General features: G+C 32.3%; 1 protein-coding gene across 4 annotated transcripts in view; it reads right to left on the reverse strand.

Moving 5' to 3' along the window:
* The window catches only part of LOC140439031 (uncharacterized), a 359,260-nt gene that overhangs the window by 198,344 nt on the left and 143,605 nt on the right, over window positions 1-17,311 (reverse strand). For 2 of the 4 annotated variants that reach the window (XM_072528667.1, XM_072528665.1), the window contains exon 4: window positions 10,801-10,827. The exons of 1 other annotated variant lie outside the window; for it this stretch is intronic. The gene's annotated coding sequence lies outside the window, so the exon portion shown is untranslated. Of the gene's footprint in view, window positions 1-10,800; window positions 10,828-16,411; window positions 16,600-17,311 lie in introns of those variants that run through there. One more of the 4 variants, XM_072528666.1, reaches the window with a different exon arrangement.

A 17,311-nucleotide genomic window follows, 5' to 3' on the forward strand; every position in this document is an offset into this window, starting at 1 on the left:
AGTGTCATATCGACAAAAATAAAATCAAGGGTGCAGCTTTCAGAGGTTCTTATTTTTATAATTTTTAGAGGTTCAGTGACATTTTCGTCTCTGACGACTGGAGCAAAGTCCTATAGCTCGGAATATCTAATTTACAATATCTCTGAAGAAATGAGCGAAATTTATTGTTATAGTTTTTAGAGCGGTATATTAAAGGCTATCAGAGCTCGATAAAAATCTTCATTAATACACCCTGTTTATTTAATTGTTTTGACGTCAGTGCCAAATATTGTAATACCGATTTTGGGTCTTTCCCGCCCTGCAACTTTGTAATTTTTTTTCCTATTTTGAGTGCCCGCAATTCTGGCGTGTTGGTTTATTTGAATTTTTTTGTCGGAGTTTAGAACAAATTTATTTTTTTTTACCTGCTGATCATTGAAACTAAAGGTTTAAAGGACTCTAAAACAATATACATAAGCTATTATGTCCAGTCTCTCAAAACGATATTTTATCAGTTTTTTTGTCCAAATTTTTACGAGCAACTTTTAAAAGAAAAATAACTTTTGTCGTAAATATATTATTTTGCAAGATATTAACCTTTAAGCAAGTAATAACCTTTTGGTGGTTCTTCTACAAAGATCTAAGATCCAAGTCACTACAATAAACTTCTTAGACAACTCCCGACCGGACTATAAACATCGTTTTTTACCAAATGGTACTAAAAGATAATGTTATATCGAAAAAAAATTAATGTGTTAGTAATAAATAATTTTATGTTTAGATGATGGAATGTTGTATATCTTTTTATAGTACTGCAACTTATTAGAAAAATGATCAAAACTGCCGTTTCTTTAAAAACGACAGATGCTAAATAATGTTCGTGGTGTTGAAGAACTTCCTATAAAATATTTATCATTCCGCAAAACCTCAAATGTTCACGTTAACGACAGTATATACATACACCATATGCATATACGGTCTTTTATGAGATTTTTTGAAAAAAACCAACACGCTATGTAAGTGTTGGCAATCACTCTTTCAGATAGCACGTCAAAAACAGCTCTATTTAAGGAGAATAGGAAGAGGAAAAGTGGAATTGGTTGATTGTAAATTATAAGATGTTACTTAACTTAGTTAAATTGGTAAAAATAACAATGCAAAATGTATACTTGTGCATTGGAATTCAAGGAGTTCAAGGAATTCAACATAATTTGACGTGAAAGAACGGGTACATTTAATTTTATAAATAAATGTCTATCCTTCAGATAATTATCTGTCAGATAGGACCGTATTTATATGGAGGTAAAAAGACCGACCCTTTCATGCAAGAAGTTTATTATTTTTAAAATTTAATTTTTAATCCTTTTGAAATTTTTGTTGATCCTAAAAAATTGGCTGCGAATTTGGTGATCGGTAAAAAATATAATACTGAACTCGAGCTTTTCCAACAAAGAAATTGCCAAACTAGAATTACGCTGGTTTTACACGTAGCTCGATTTCATAAGACGGTTTTACGCAAAATGTTCAGTGACCCTCTAAAAGTGACTTATTTATTATGAAACTTGTACAGCAGAAGAAGACAGAAAAAATTAAGTGAAGTCATTGGAGATGCAATTGATTGGATACCCCTACGCATTGTGAAGGAAACTAAATTTCTGTAGCTGGATTTATACTCTGTATCACAAAATAATTATTAAAAAATTCCTTCATAAAAGGTATAATATTAAAAAACCCTCTAGCCCTGTATGTAGCCCGAAAGCAGCTCTATCTGAAAGGGTTTTTTTAATATTATACCGTTTATGAAAGAATTTTTAAATAAATAATAAGTTATTTGTCTATATTGCCTATATATACAGCCTATTTTAATTAAAATCTTTGTCTATACAAGCGCCTATTTCTTCCATTTTTGTTGCCTATAAATTTGCACTTATTATAAATGATAAAAAATACACCTCACCTTAGAATATGATTTTCAAGGCACCCCAGCATTAGACATACTTCCATGATATTTTAAGGCTTTGATGATGATGGTAATGTTATACAACCAGAATAAACTGATCAATTTTATTATAAAATAAAGAAGGTAGCCAACAAAATTAATACAAAAGAAGCACCTACAACACGTATTTTTATGTTTAGTTGGGTAGGATACGAACCGTAGATACCATGTTTTATGGCTTTATATAATTATTTAAATAGTGTATGATACATTAGTGTACATCAGTAAAAAGATCCATCAAGATGAATCTCTTTAAAACCGGATTATGATAATATTTTATGCATAATCTACATCCTTTAATATTCACCTTCAAATTTTTTAATTACCCGTGTAAACATTGATTGAAACTTCCTGAAATCCAGCGTCCCGTCTGCTTAGAACCCATTAAGTTAATCATTAGTCATCGGTGGGTAAACATTCAATTACATACGCATTTTTTTCTGCATACACTCTGCAGTCTCCCCGTATACCGTCTTGTACTTGAAAGTATTTCTTGTAGGAAGCGAAAAAACTTTCATGCGTACTAGTACTTAAACACAGGTTTTGTTTTCCGATGAGTTGGTACCGTTAGCTCCGTTCAACTAAAAACTACTGAATCTCATACATACAACATACACGCCTGGTCTTATAGTTGTACTTGGCACGCAACTCTTGGCAGAAATAAATCGCTAAATTTAATAATTTAATATACGACGCGAGGGAAAAAAGCTGACTCGGTATGGACATTAGAAACAGAGTTTAATTTAACTCATGTTTGATTGTGGCAAATTTTGTCATTAAGCTGGAACTGTGGAGATAAGATAATAGTAGCGTCGTAAAGGCTTAAAAACGTTAATTTGCCACAAATTAGTTGGCTATTATATTACGTTGGGAAGTAGTTATTATTTTTGGATTATTAATTTAAAATGCCACGTTTTTGTTTTGGTTGCTAAGAACTAATTTTATACGGTGCAAGTATAAAGCGTTGTAGATTAGTTACAAAAAGGTATATCGAATCAAGATGACTACTTGAAGGGTATTTGTCCACTTAATATGTTCCTCTTTTATATTAATACGAGATAAATAAATGTAACTGTATGTCTTTTTCTTCCTTCTTCCTCTTCGTTTTTGTATGTAGGCTTTAAAGCCTGTTTTTTCTTTAATATTAGCCTCCCAATTTGTTTAAATTATTGCACCATGTTTTTCTTGGTTTGCCAATACTTCTTCGTCCATTTAGTGACTTATCTCGTGCTATTCGTACTATCATATCCTCTGTCATTCTACTAATGTGTTCGTTCCACTCCTATTTCCGTTTTGTCACCAATCCATTTCTGTCTTCTATATTGCATGCTCTTCTTATGTTTTCGCTTTTCTCGCTATCCAACAGACTTTTCCCAGATATTCGTCGAAGTATTTTAATCTCTGTTGTTTCTAGTATTCGTCTCGTTTTAGTGTTAATATAATAATTTGTAATAAAACTAGCGGGATATGTTTTACAACTTCTTTTAATCGTGGTTCACATGACACAGTGATAAGTTACAAAAATTTAATACAACGCAGGATGGCCTTTGCGTACTTGCTACGTATTACAAAGTTTTTTAGGACATAAAAAAATGATTTTCGGAATAACTTAAATCTATAGCTTTAAACAGTCGTTAAAGATAAAGGACTCAATTAGAGTCTGTTGAAGTATAAAAGGCAGCTCAGAACTATTAAAACAAACAAAGTACTTTACAGAGTTTGTACAGAGTTTAAGTTTCTTTTAACTAATATTGCATCATCTGTAGCTCAAAGTTGGAATGATTATTAGGCTGCGAAGAAGCCAAAACATAATTTTAAACTTAACTGATTCAAACCATGATTTTGACTGTAAAGGCTATATGAGAAGTAGTATTTCTTGTAATAAATTTAAGTCTACTAGAAACGTAAGATCGAGCATTGTTGCTGTTGATGCAGATTACGCTTTGACAATCAATAATATCAAACAAAACTAGCTTAAGGTCAAATACTCTCACGAGTTCTAAATAAAAATGGAGTAGACTAAAAAAATTGAATGTCTTCTTTTTTATCTGCCATATTTAAGGTTTTAATAAACCAACCCCTGATGCTGCACCTCTGGAGCGTGAGTCGTAATATTATGATTTTCAAACCCCAACGTATAGCTTTTCGAGAGTCTTGTTAGATGGACCAGTGACCTGAGTGTGTTTGGTATGACCATTTTTGATATATTTTAGTTTTTCATATATAAATCAAACACAAAAGTATTCGAATTATATTTAGTCAGTTTTAACATTTAGCTTTTTGTAAAAGAAACACGATTGTACAGCTCTATCAAGTCATCGTAATTTTCACTCTAAAATAAACCCTAAAATCTCTGAGCCTAATTATTATTAGTATAACATCGATTATATGTTCATATGATATGTTAATCCGTATTAATATATTGAAAAGTATTAATATATGTTTTACTCTATGGATAATTCGTCCTGCATTTTCATTCAATCTCGAAACATTTTTCATCGACTAAATTTGTTTCCGTCATCATCAATTCCAATTCACTCCGCCTTCATTTTATTTAATGCAATACTAAAACAAATCTTTGATACTCGTAGCACAACAGGAAACTGATTTAACCCGCATAGACATAATGGCTAACATATACATTCTTTAGAAGCTAATAAAAGCAGGAAATAAAAGCAGGAAAGTATATCTCGTAAGAAACTAGTTATCAATATTCTTCGGTATAATTCAATACAAATGAATCGTATAATCATCTACACTTATATTGCAATTTTTTTGCATACCTTCTTTATTATTTGTACAGGGTGAATATTTGGTTTAAATTTTATCTTTGTGTATTGATTACAATTTACAAAAATAAATTAAATAAGCTAATTACTGAAGTAAAAAAGATTATTTTCACAAGGAAATTACAAAATATAAAAACGGTTCTAACGGTCTGTGGAATACTATTAAAAATTGGATAATAATAGCACAAAAAGTGAAATTAATTAATCTTAAATCAAAATAATGAGGTGATTACAGATAGTCAGAATATTATCAATATTTTTAATGAATATTTTTCTAATGTAGGGTGTACGCTTGCTAAAAATATTAAAATTTCCTCTTCTCTTGATCCTCCAAAAACTACATGTCAAAGATAGATTTAGAGAGGTGGCCTTTTGGCCTATTTCTCTGCGATCTTTTCAGATCTATTGTAGTCCTCTAGTCCGAAATAACATTCTCTAGCTTGACCCTTTTTAAATAAATCTAATAGCTTCGAGACTGTACCTTCCATGTAGCTATTTGTCGGTGGATTTTCTTCTCCTATTGCAAAGAACCGCACATTTGCCAGACTGTCACACTGACATAGAATGTGCTCTGCTGTTTCTTCTTCGAGGTGACAGAATCTGCACAGGCCATCATCTGATAATCTTATCAGCTTCAAGTGCCTATTCGGCTTACAGTGCTCTGTTAGAAGACCTACTTTGGCTTTGACTGTTATCTTGTCTTTGCTTATTAGGTCTGCCGTAAATTTTGTATGTTCTGTAATGAACTGTTTCGCCTGTCTTTGTCCTCTTGAATTCCTCTACCATTCCAGAGATTTGTGAGCTACCCACTTCCTTGTAGTTGTTCTTGTTACTGTCTTTGCAAAGCCGCAGAAGGGTTCCGGTCCAATGAATGGCATTAATGAGCCTTGTTTGGCCATTTTATCTATTTTTTCTTGTCCTTATGACCCTTGTTCCCCGGTACCCAAGCTACCGTAACCTTGCTACGGTTTCCTAGTTTATTTAGGGCACATATACCATCCCATACTAGCTTAGAATTGACTTCTATAGAATTGAGTGCCTTAAGCGCTGCCTGACTATCTGTGAAGATGGCAACTGAACGGAACGTTCTTTCCTGCCTTTCTATTTCTTTCACGTAGTGATGGATTGCCGTTATTTCCACCTGAAAAACTGTCACATTCTTAGATAGACTTACTGGGAAATGTATCCCTTGATTTGTCCCTACTATGCCGGCTCTCACAGCCTCCGCCGTTTTTGAGTCATCCGTGTACCAGGTAGCAGCAGCTTGTATGGGTACACCTTTATTCCAGTCTTCTCAGCCTGGTATCTTAATTGTGAACGTATTGTTAAAGTAATAGCTCGTAGCTGTTGCATCGATAGGTTACCCCATCATAATATCGGCTTTAACGCTTCGATTAACTTTCTGTTTTCGGCAACATGCATCTGGCTTATATATGTCGCCGACTATGGATTAATCTGTGCATCACTGCTCTGGCTTCGCCCTGTATAAAGATATAAAGTGGTGGTAGATTCAGCAGGACTTCCAACGCTGGAGTAGGAGTTGTTTTTATGGCCTTCTTAATACACAGGCACGCTAGCCTTTATGTATTACCTAGCCTTATTGCTCCCACTTGCTGCGTCTTTGTCCACGACGTCACCGAGTCATAGGTTATCATTGGTCTAATAACCCTTGTGTATAACCATAAAGTCATTTTGGGGTTAAGTACCTAATTCTTAGCGCACATTCTTCTACATCTGGCTAGGGATATAGTAGCCTTCTGTGTGGTTTACAGAATGTGAGTCTCTCATGTAAGCCTATGATTAAAATACAGCCCAAGGTATTTTGTTTTTTTGGCAAATGAAATCTCTGGCAAATGAAACTACATGTCATAGTACGTTTTTTCTAAAACCCCTAACGAACTCAGAAGTTCAGAGTATTATTGAGTTTGAGTAGAGCTTTGATTACTAACAATTACGGCTAAAGTATTTTTTAACGTAACACCAAATTCATTTCACATTTGTCTATTTGTTTACATGTTTACTTTTAAGCTCATTTAGAAGTTATTAACAAACAATCTTTAGGTCGGACAAGAAGGAATACTAAAAGGAGATGATAATTGTTTGAAGGTCAAAAACTCATACTAAGTAAAGCAAAGCTGTTAAATTTTTACCTACTAATATAATAATATTTTAAATCATTGTGTAAATAAAGATTCTTATGTGTACTTAACTCGATGCTGGTCAGCCCTGTACAAAATCAGAGTCGCTTATCTTAAATACCACTTAGTATGATCATGTACATGCATAGTATCCCGTGGCAATATTTGTTCGATTTGTAAGGCATCACTGTAAAATATTATTAGTAAATAGTTCTACTGATACTATATCATTAGTTATAATTAGTTTAGTTTACATCTAATGTAACGGTGATTATTGATTTGTTGCAAACAACTTTTATTTAATAACAGCTCATATTCTTAAAATAATATTTTTTGAAAAAGATTTCCGGAGTGGCAATCTAAACGTCACACAACAATTATAAAACGTAATCTCCATTATTCGCTTTCTTAAAGGATTGTGCTGCCAACTGCAAATATTGCAAAATTTAAATAAATTAGAGTTTAAAACTGGTATCAGTTTCATCAAATTTTAAAAATAATGAGCTTGCTTGCCCTTTAACTATGGGTCTTTTAAAATTCCTTATCAAATTTACACTGTCAAAAAACGATATCCCTATTTCGTCCGACATCTTTCAAAACAAGTGCTGCCATAGTCGCTTGGAAACGCGAATATTATTGTACAAAATCCAAAATCCAAAAAAGTTATTTGGAAAAAATGTATGTAATGTAAAAAAAAATTGCAATTAATGAAGTAGTTTTTAAACTGTCACCCTTCATGTATTCAAAAATAAAAAAAAAACTAATAACATTTTTATAGATTTATTTAACAACTTGTTAACATCAGCATCATTAGTCAATAATTAATAAGTTTCAGCATCTTACAGTAAAAACAGATAATACAAAATTGACGATCCGTTAACAGTATAAATTGTCCAGTTCAATTTTTTGTTGTTTGGTTTGTCGGACAATCTTCGTACAATTAACTTTTTTAAAGCACACCTAAACGCCCTAATGAGACGATATTAGTTCCATAGTATTACCGTCAATATCATAATGAGTACATTTTGTACACATACGCGTTAAAATGAAGATAGTTCGATTAAAATGTACACACTTGATCATTTTCCGGCACTTACGTACTACTTATACGGGTATTATCGATACTATGGTAGAATTATATAAAACGCTATTTAATATGCATCGAAGACAAGACCGTATCTGACAAGGAAGTTACCCACGATATTATATATTTATGATTTAGATTAGAATTTCTCTCTTCCCTTCGTTGATAATTCATAGGCGAATGGACTGGTTTCTTGTAGGTAGAAAGAGTTAAACAAAGTGGAAATTGTATCTACGAGCTTATAGGTATACGATTACTTTCTTTAACGCAATTTATCATTCACACGTTTTATGTTTTTGTTCAGTTTCGCGCTACTGTTAATTTATGTTACAAATTTACTGGTTTTTTTTGGAGAAATTCTATCAGGCTAATAAATAAATTAAATATCTTTTTGTATTGGTACATAAAGTTTCAATTTTGTGTTATTCCAAAAGCTGATATTTTTACGAGCATTTAAAAAAAGTTGCCCTACGACAGTTCGGGACTGAGTTTGTATTAAAAATTTGATAAATCTTTAAGTATAACCATAAGGGAACAAAAAAATTTAGATAATAATTTAATATTTTAAGATTTTATTACCTTAAATTGCAAATGTATTGTGATATTTTTTTAAGTTTACTTTTTTATTTTTTTTATTTCTCTCAACTTAACCGATACGCCACTATACGTATCTATGTTTTGGTAATAGAGACTTGTATCATATTGAATTGACTTATTAAAGGCGTAACCAAGTACTGTAGTTAAAATTTATCTGCTTGAATAGAAAAATTCAACCCTTTGCGCGATCAACAGCTAAGATTCCTCTTCTTCTTTTTCTTCTTCTTTTTATATAGACATGACTCTATCTGTTTTTAAATGTGCCTCCAGTAAGTTGTCGTTCCATCGTTTTTGTGGTCTTCCTACTGATAGTCTTCCTATTAGAGAACCGTCTCTTGCCGTCTTTACTACTCTATTTGTTGTCATTCGGCTAAAATGATTGTTTCATTCTACTCTTCTATTTCTTACCCAGTTCTTGAAATTCTACACCTTGCATCTACGTCGTATATCTGTACTTCGCTTCGTTGTTTCGCATAAGTTGTGAAAGGTACAAGAGGTGCCACCTATTGTGGTGAGGATGAACGAAACTCGATTTAAAAAAATCGGTTTTTATCCTTTTGACCTATCCAAAAAATGTAAAGTTTACACTTCAGCAAAAGCTTTTCTATCGCTACGATGAATTGAAAGGCCATATATGACGTAGCAGTATAATTCGTCAAACATTCTGTGTATGAATCGGTATCATGAGGATCTAATTACGATATTTATGAATATTTCCTGCTTTATCAGAGATCAGGGAAAGATTTAAATGCAAAATAAGTATATCGATGGAAGGCAACCGTATACATGTATTTCTGACTATTGGTCGTATTCAGTACGATGCAGCCAAGTTAGAATAAGAGCATGTTAACTTAAGAAAGGATCTAAACATGTAATTTGGCTACACCGTACTGACGACGACCAATAGTCAGAAATACGTATATACGGTTGCCTTCCATCGATATACATATTTTGGTTCTTGTTTTCCTGTTTTGCGAGACATGCCATTACATTTTACTTTTATTATTCACTCGCATTAACCTTTTCTTTTTGTTTTAATATATATATATATATATATATATATATATATATATATATATATATATATATATATGCAGGATATAGTAAAAAACTTATCAGAAGAGTCAGAAGAGTACCAGATCATACTTTATATTTAACTTGGTTTAGATGCAAGAGGTTTACTATTTTAAAAATTTAACAGGTGACTGTAGATGACAATTGATTGGACCTCCCGACAGGTAAAAATTGTACTGGAAAATATGCAAAACTTACCTACGATAACTATAGTGGATGTAACAGTTACAATGAGGATGAAATTTTGTAAATATCACAAGAGGTATTGAATACTGCTGTTCTTGCAATTTGGGAAAAAAGTGTGCTTAAATGTAAAGAGTTAATAAAGAGTTTATAAAGACGCAATTATCCCAGTGGTCATTTAAAATCTAAATGACAATACCGAAGACAGTGATTATGACTATGAATCTAATTCTTAATTACACTCTAAGGTAATATGTTTTTATTTTCTTATTAAGAAAAATATTGTTATTATTTTATATATAAATACTTACCACTACAATTTAGAAACAATAGATTTTGTTATTCTTTTCTGGTTTTGCAATAATAATTGTATATTTCTCCAAATGAATGTACTATACATTATAAGTTAAACCGTATTTTGCTTGTCTTTGACAGTGCTTCAAATATTGGAAGAATTTACTATTGGCTTTCCCAGCACCATCAAGTCAAAGCTTTCATTCTTAATCCAAAACAGTCGCAAATTCATAAAGTATTCTTCACCTTTACATTTGTCACGCAAAAATAATATTTGTAGTTTCTAATACCGAAAGTGGGTACACTTTCTTCTTCAATATTTAACGTTCAAGCAAATCTGCTTTCGAAGAAGAAACTGACAGTAAATCCCTATCTAGTTAGCTATATATCTCTAGGCCCCTATTTATTTAAAGCAAACATTCCTCATACATATACTCGTTCGTTTTATTTGCTCTTATAATTACCGCAAGTAACTAACTTGTTCTGTAAAGAACCATGAACCAGCGCATCGCCTAGAACAAATAACAATTTTCTAGAGATAATGGTCTAAGAAGAAGAATGGTCTATTGTATTACGTGTAGTATCTCCAACATAAGGTCTCTCATATTCTTTTACATAAGGAGTCGCTTACTACGCAAAAACGCGGCTAGTTTAGGTACTTACCGGTATACTGGGAGCTGGATCGTTTATCTGTAATCAACAAAATAGTATGGTTCAGTACATTTATTATTTTAAATATAACCTAATAACCTTATATAGATTTTTACTACGTATTATAACAATTATATTATTTTTTCTATTGTATGTATCTGTTTAACGGTACCAAACAGAATTTTATTTGCTACAGAAAATTATAAAACGTCACATTTTATTTAACTATGAAGTTGAAAAAGAATATCAGTGGGTAATTTATGTCGAATTAAAAATTTATAATAATATAATATAATATATTATTATAAATGATTATATATAATATAATATAAATTTATAATAATAACATAATAATAATTTATAATACACCCAGTGTAGGTGGTCGATGCTTCTCTTGTCTTCCCTTGATTTCCCTTTCAATAACCTCTTTGTCGGTGAGAAAACGATGAGAGGATATGGATGAGCATGCAAGAAATTTCTTTGGCAGTCGATCGTGGAGGAGAATGGCTATAGACAGTAACGAATGGAGAGGTTTGCTGAGAGAGGCCAGGACTTAAATTGGTCTATAGAGCCGAGTATGGATGAAATCAAATACAAGTGCAATACTATTCAATATATTATTCCCAGTGAATAAAATGGTCATACGAACATTTTTATAAAAGTACCGAAATTGCGTCCATCTATTGACGAAATGCTAATCTCTTCCGCAAGAATAATCTAGCAGAATCTAACATAAACAAAAGGTTTAGAAATTTTATCACCTCAACAAAAACATATCCAGGTGCAGATGTCTTCTCAGATCATAACCTATTGGTTACAAATATCAACATACGACTTAAAATATTTCATAAGAAAATGAGGCCCAAAATGGATATAAGACTACTAAAAGAAAATGACATCCAGAAAAAAGTAAAAACATTTGGAACAACAATAAATTTTGCGAAAATATTTGAAGACACACTAGAGACATAGAAGAACAATGGAACGAAATGAAGACATCTATTACCACAATTTCGCATGAATATCATGAGGAGAAGCAAGAATGGATGACAGATAGAATATTGCAGATGATGGAAGAGCGAAGAAAACTAAAAGGTAGAAATGACAACGAATATAAAAGTTGCATAAGACTATATGAAAGGAGATAAAAGAAGCAAACGAAGCATGGCTGACGAAGAAATGTAAGGAAATTAAAACAGTACAACGCAAACATGACGATTTTTCCATATGCACAAAAAAATTAAAGAGGTATAAAACACCAGAAAACAACGAAATACAGGCATAGTTGTAGATATTGAAAGCCATATTTTGACTACCATTGAAGATAAATTACGAGGATGGAAAAAATATATGCAAGAATTATTTGAAGATGCAGCACGAAGTACGACTGAAATAAAAAATCCCTACGGCCCAGAAATAACAAACGAAGAAATAACTATGACCATTAAGCGGATTAAAGATGGGAAATCCCCAGGACCTGATGAGGTACATGGTAAAATTTTAAAGCTATTAGAGACACACCAAGTCACAGCTTTTACAAAGCTATACAACAATATCTACTAGACTCGTTATTTACCAAAAGACTGGCTACTATCAATAATCATTACACTTCCTAAAAAAGCCAACGCTAGAAAATGTAAAGTACATAGATTAATTAGTTTAATAAGCCATGTACTTAAAGTACATCTTACTATCATTCACTCGCGCATATACATCAAATTAGAATAACACCTGATTGAAGTTCAATTGGGATTCAATAGAATAAGATGTCGGTCAATGTGGTCGCCAACATCTCTAGAAGATAGGCACATTTAGAAGAAGAATTTAATCACAAACTGAACCGACCGATATAAACATTTAAACTTTATGTCGTTGGGTTCATATAATGTAAACACCAAATAGAATCAGAGCATATTCTGCGCCCATACCTATATGTTTGTCAGTAAATACTTATTGTTTACCTATTATGGTACGGACAGATTGTGAAGAAAAGATAGAAAATGCTGCTTAGTTTATATGAAAATGAATAAAAAATTTGACAAGTAGTCGAAGTGTTAAATTACGATATGTTATTTCCTTGATACATAATAAAGACTAAATATTTTCGCCGTCTAGCCTTATCCTTGTTTTAATGTAAAGCATCCATTAATTGTTACCAAATAAACCTGATGCCTGTGCATATTTTTTAAAGTGTTCTTAAGGAAGATGAATCGCATCCTTATTTTTGTACTAGTCATTACCTTGATTTAACTTATTCCTTATATAATACTATACTTTGTAACATCATGGCTTTGACTCAAAGGTCAAAGACTTTAGAGCATTTAAAGCAATGCATTTAAAGCAGCTTGGCTGAAAATGTAGACAATTTTATTTGTGGTGTGTATTTTGTCGTGAAAGATAGTCATTAGCTTCCAAGGAATTTAAAGAGCCTGAACTTTATTTATATTTGTCGTAGATAAACAAGTGAATACGTTTATTATTATGTTTATATAATTAGATAAAATACTTCTAATCTAAATATAATATCAATTAGTATGCCGCAGTATAATCAACTTAAAAAGAACAGAAATAAATATTTCCTGACTTTTGTGTATAACAACTAGTATTACTAGCTATTAATATAAAGACTTAATTGCATAATGACACTACCACGATAAACATGTGTAGATTCTTATAAACGTTAATAAGATCAGGACCAGAATGTTGACGTGATGGAAGTTAGTTTTTTTTTTGCAGAACTAAATAATGAATATATATTGATCATGTAACTATTTGAGAATATTTTATATTTCAAAAAAAAAGTTTTCTTATAGCTTTATTCTTAAATACAATTTTAAAACAGTGATATATAATTTGTAACAGTATTAGCAGATAGCTTGAAGTGGGTAAACCATTTTAGAATTTTCATTTTTAACAGATTACTTTTATAATATGTGAGGGAATTACTTACTAGTAGAGATAAGAAAGACAACAAAAAAGTTACTTATATACACAACACAAGCGACTAGAAAGAATCCCACGGATACAAAAAGTTACCAATGCTGAGGTATTTCGGCACATGGGTAAACAAAAAGAATTATTCAGGATATTCAAAGCGAAAAAATGCAATACTTGGGTCATGTGTTGAGAGGTGAAAGATATGAATTACTCCAAATCATATTGGAAGGTCAGTCATTGGAAGGAAAGATCAGTGGGAAGACGCCAAAACTCGTGGCTGAAAAACCTGAGAGATGATTTGACCGCTAATCCACAGGAATCTTTCGTGCAGCACTTTCCTAAGCTATAATTACCATTTGCATCTCCAACCTTCGAAAGGAGACGGCGCAATAAGAAGAAGACTCTTATTCTAAGCTACATAAGGACTTTCTTGCGGAAAAAAAATTAAAATCGGTAACTAATTAGATTCCCTTGAAAATAAATATCTAAGGAAGGACTGAAAAACTTTGAGTTTAAGAGAAAAAAGTTTATTAAATCTTAAAAATAACTCGTATGTCCATTGGCTTATCTGAAAGCCAATGTTATTTATGTTGTTTCAATGTGTTGTAGGAACTATTTTAAACATTTGGACGAATTTTACGGTGAAACTATTCAAAACATAATTTCCTTAAATAAAATATATAACTTTTTTATTAAATTACAAGTAGCATATACTCGGTTTGAACATTTATGGTATATTTATGAATATATGGTAAATGTCTGGCGGAAAGGCAACAACAAGGTTGAGGTGCTATTGGTAGAGGAAGTGCTGGGAAAAACATTTGGTAAAGGACCTTCTACGGACAAAGAAACTTAATGGTGGAACGATGAAGTACAACAGAAAGTTAGGAAGAAAAAAGAGGCTAGAAAGAGGTATGACAGGTCTGAAAAAGAGAAAGATATAAGATATACAAGGAAGCAAAGACGAAAGTAAAGCGCGCTGTACGTCTACAAAGAAAAACAAAGCTACCAAGAAAGATCATCTGCACGGTTGTAGGAAGAGCTGGAAACACGTAATGGATTAAAAAGGTTATAAAGCATTGCTAAAGCAAGAAACCAGTCATCAAATGACTTGACTTACGTACGGCAAATTAAGAGTGCGAGCAAAATAGTGTTAAAAATCGATGGTAACATAAAGCAAAGATGGTAAAAGTTCTTTAGAAAGTTGCTAAATAACGAACAGCAGAAGAGAGACGAGGATGAAGGATCCCAAATGAGAATATAAGACCAAAGATAGCAAGAGATAAGGTTGTTGGGGCGTTATATAAGATAACGAACGGTAAGGCAGTAGGATCCTATAAAAGGATCCTATATATTGAAAGGCTCTAGAAGAGGAAGGGGTTGATAATTTGTGGCAAATGACGTGTAAGATATATGAGAAAAAAAAAGATTCCCAATGCAGAGATATTTAGGACTTTAAGAACTATACATGGATAAAGGTAATGTCGCACACAATAAAAATTAGGGAGAGAACTGTAGAGAGAAGGTTATGGAGAATACATCGATAGGGAAAAAACGGTTTGAGTTTATGCCAGGAAGGAGGACAACAGATGCCTTGTTTACTTTGAGATAGTTGATAAAAAAATGCGGCATGAAGAAAAGAGAACTGCATTTGTTTTTTTTTAGATCTTAAGAAAGCGTACGACACAATTCCTAGACACGAGCTATCCAGATGTATGATAGATAGATGGGTTCCTGAGAAATACGTAAGAGTCATGAAGGATATGTATGGGGAATATACACCAAAGTAAAAGTTTGTGTCCGATTAACCAAAAGTTTTGCAGTGGTGGTTGGTTTGCATCAAGACTTTTAACTTAATTAAGAACTGAAGTCCTTAACTATTTAATATTTTTATGGATATAACGACAGATACGGTAAGGAAGCGAGTTCCTGGGTCGACGCTCTTTGCAGATGATATCGTGTTATTGCAGGACAGTAAAGAAATATTGAAGCAGAAGTTGGAAAGGTGAAAAGGAGGATATGGAAAAGGAGGTATTGAAGAGGGACTTAAGGTTAGCAAATCGAAAACGGAGTATATATGGAGGTGGGAGCAGGAATGATTAAGGAAATTGAATTGCTTGGAAAAAAAACTAGGACATATAGGAAAATTTATATAACTTGCCTATTTAAAAATTGCCCATAAGATACAGATTAGGTGAATTAGCTGTAAGCTAATAAGCGGAGTACTCTGTAATTAAAAAATTGGGGAAGGGGGCTGAAAGGAAAGATCTAAAAAAGTGTGGAGAGGTCTGCGTTAGTGTACGCTGGTGAAATGTGGCCTGTAAAAGGAATTCAGGAAAAAAAGATGGAGGTAGCTGAAATGAAAATATTGCGATGGATTAGTACCGTTCCGCGGATAGTGTCTAAGTATTTTACAACTATATGAGTTGCAGAGGCAAACATTTACTTTTGAAGTAGCGAAAGCAAGAAACTCTTATAGAAATACTGAAAACGTCAGCAGAAATAAATCCCAGAGAATAGATAATAGAAAAAAATAGATTACTTCTTTCTGCATGAATGGAGTAGTTCTATTGCAATTGAAATCTTCTTAATATATATTTATAGAAAGAAAAACAGTTAAAAAATGATATTAACAAATTATATACAAAAGGCTAAAATAATATGGTTTTCTCTGAATAAAACTTACTCTCTTTGATCAAAATTTGTCTTGTTTTCTATGTCTCGAACATCAGATTAATTTATAACACAACCGCACGATTCAGCGTCCAAGTCCAATCACAACACAAACTAAAAGCCTTATTGTTGGTCCTCTTCAGTCAGGTAAGCGTAGTCGAAGTCGATGTCGAGGATGTGTATGGTACGCGCTCACGTACTGAAAGAGTCGTTGCTCGAGATTTCTTGCGAAATGATAGTTCGGTTAACGGTTCCCATCCCCAGATCCGTGGTTCTCGTTCTTTTTAAATTAGCAATGTGTGTTTCCGATAGTTTTATAAGATTTGGTTGGTCGACATGGAACAGTTTATTATTTTGCATATGGTTCAGGTATTTGCCGGCGATCTTTAGATGGTTTTCGTAGATTATCAATTATCTATGTGCCAAAATCCTATAGCCATCCACTTATCATCTTTGATGTTTCTTTTATTGTAAAAAGTTGTTTTATATATAAATTTTTCTTAACTAAAGGCACATAAATAAAGCATGTATTTGTAATATTAATGACATATTCAGTTCCTAACTGTAATTTTTGGGCCTTAGGATACCATCGGAATTATGCTCAATTTAAGGTACGAGTAAATTAAAGAGGGTATAGCTGTTTAATAGTCTGTATACCCTTTGGCTGCAGAAGCTTAGCTAATACAATTTGCTGTTAACATTAATTTTACATGTTTCACATATAAATTATCATTTTGTCATCCTTGATCTTATTATTTTTTAATAGTCCTTAGTTTTAAGTACTATAATATTTAAATATAAAGTTTTAAGCACCATAACAAAAAGTGTCAGGTTTAATAACGAGGTTTGAGTTTTTGTCGTATTGATTTATAACTACTTTTTAAAAAGAACAATACTAAAACAACGCAATCCT

Source organism: Diabrotica undecimpunctata, chromosome 4, assembly GCF_040954645.1.
Source record: "Diabrotica undecimpunctata isolate CICGRU chromosome 4, icDiaUnde3, whole genome shotgun sequence".
In the NCBI taxonomy this organism is placed as follows: Eukaryota; Metazoa; Arthropoda; class Insecta; order Coleoptera; family Chrysomelidae; genus Diabrotica; species Diabrotica undecimpunctata.